This window comes from Chrysochloris asiatica, unplaced genomic scaffold (assembly GCF_000296735.1).
Source record: "Chrysochloris asiatica unplaced genomic scaffold, ChrAsi1.0 scaffold00217, whole genome shotgun sequence".
Lineage (NCBI taxonomy): Eukaryota > Metazoa > Chordata > Mammalia > Afrosoricida > Chrysochloridae > Chrysochloris > Chrysochloris asiatica.
The window spans coordinates 2,753,007-2,754,561 of record NW_006408735.1 but is presented as its reverse complement, the minus strand read 5'-3'; positions in this window follow the sequence as shown (position 1 = coordinate 2,754,561).

Genomic DNA, 1,555 nt, shown 5'->3' with positions numbered 1-1,555 from the left:
GGGTCACTATGAGTCGGTTCCGACTTGATGGCACCTGACAACAACAACAATATATTTAAAGCCAGCAAACTTGCAACATATGTTCTATGACCCTGTCTAAGACATTGAAGAAACATGTAAATATTGAGCATACTATCAAATGTGAGATTTTATTGGTTCCTATTTCTTTATCTACATCTAGAAAGCAGGGAGTACTGTGGTTCTGTGGGATAAGCACTGGACTGCTAACCACAATGTCAGCAGTTCAGAGCCCACCAGCTGCTCTGGAAAAGATTTAAAGCATTGGAAACCACATCCACTGTCACTGTGAGTGGGAATAGCCTGGACAACAGACAGCAGAGTAAAAAATTATGCTCACAATGATGATTTTCATTAGATTCACCAACACAATTATAGAATTACTAAGGATTCACTTTTGATTTATTTTTATATATAGAAGACCTGGTGGCACATTTTTTCATAACTGCTTAACAAAAGTCACTGGTTTAAATTCACCAGTCTCTCTGTGGCAGAAAGGTGTGGTAGTCAGATTTCCTCAAGATTTACAGTCTTAGATACCCTATGGAAAGTTCTACTCAGTACCATAGAGTCTTTATGAATCAGACTTAAAACTACTGCAAAGTTTGGTATGATTTTTGTGTCTCTATTTATAGCATTTTAATTGTAGCAAAATTGTGCTAGAATGAATATTTATGGACAATTTTATAAGGATAATACATCATTTAGAGTCCTGGTTTGGCACTGTACTGCTAACCTCAAGTTTGTCAGTTCAAACTTACCTCAGAAACTCTATACAGTGTTGCTATTTGTCAAAACGAACTCAAGGGCACTTAACAGAAACAACCACAATAAGTAATATAAAGGGAGTTAGAGAATTAGCTGTGTAATTGTATTCAAATATATTTACCTGGTAGGGTATGGACCTTAATGAGGTTAAGTCTGAAGCTTTGAATTCCCTAAGTGTGGAATCGTTGCTGTTCAGTTGGCTGCTTCTGTGAACCATTGTGACATGCTCCTGACATCTAATTCTCATGTTTTCTCGAAGATATCCAAGATACTTCATTAAAATACACAAAGAGTCTCATTTGGTAATGTTCTAGGGAAAAACAAACAAACAAACAAACAAACAACAAAAATAATCTCTTCATTTCCTGATCATACCAGAAAAGAGGGTCTATATTTTATATTTACTCATTCTGGTATTATTTATTTTGTGCATTACACTTAATTTTTAACCTCGTCACTGTGTATCTACAAATAATTTCATATTCAGGTGTGCAAAGCAGATATTTTTCCCTACAGATTTCATATTTTTAAAGACTTGAAAGTATTATGAAAATAACTCAAAGATGGATATATAGATTACAGAGTCTCATTCTTATAGGTAATTTTCACGAAAGCACAAAAATATTGATAAAACTTCACCTGTGAAGAAAGGCATATCAAGAGACTTCCTCTTAAATCACTTTAAGAAAGTTATTTGTATTGTGTTGGCACCTGATGTTTTAGCACTGACATCAAGATACTCAGTCAAACACACACACACACACACACA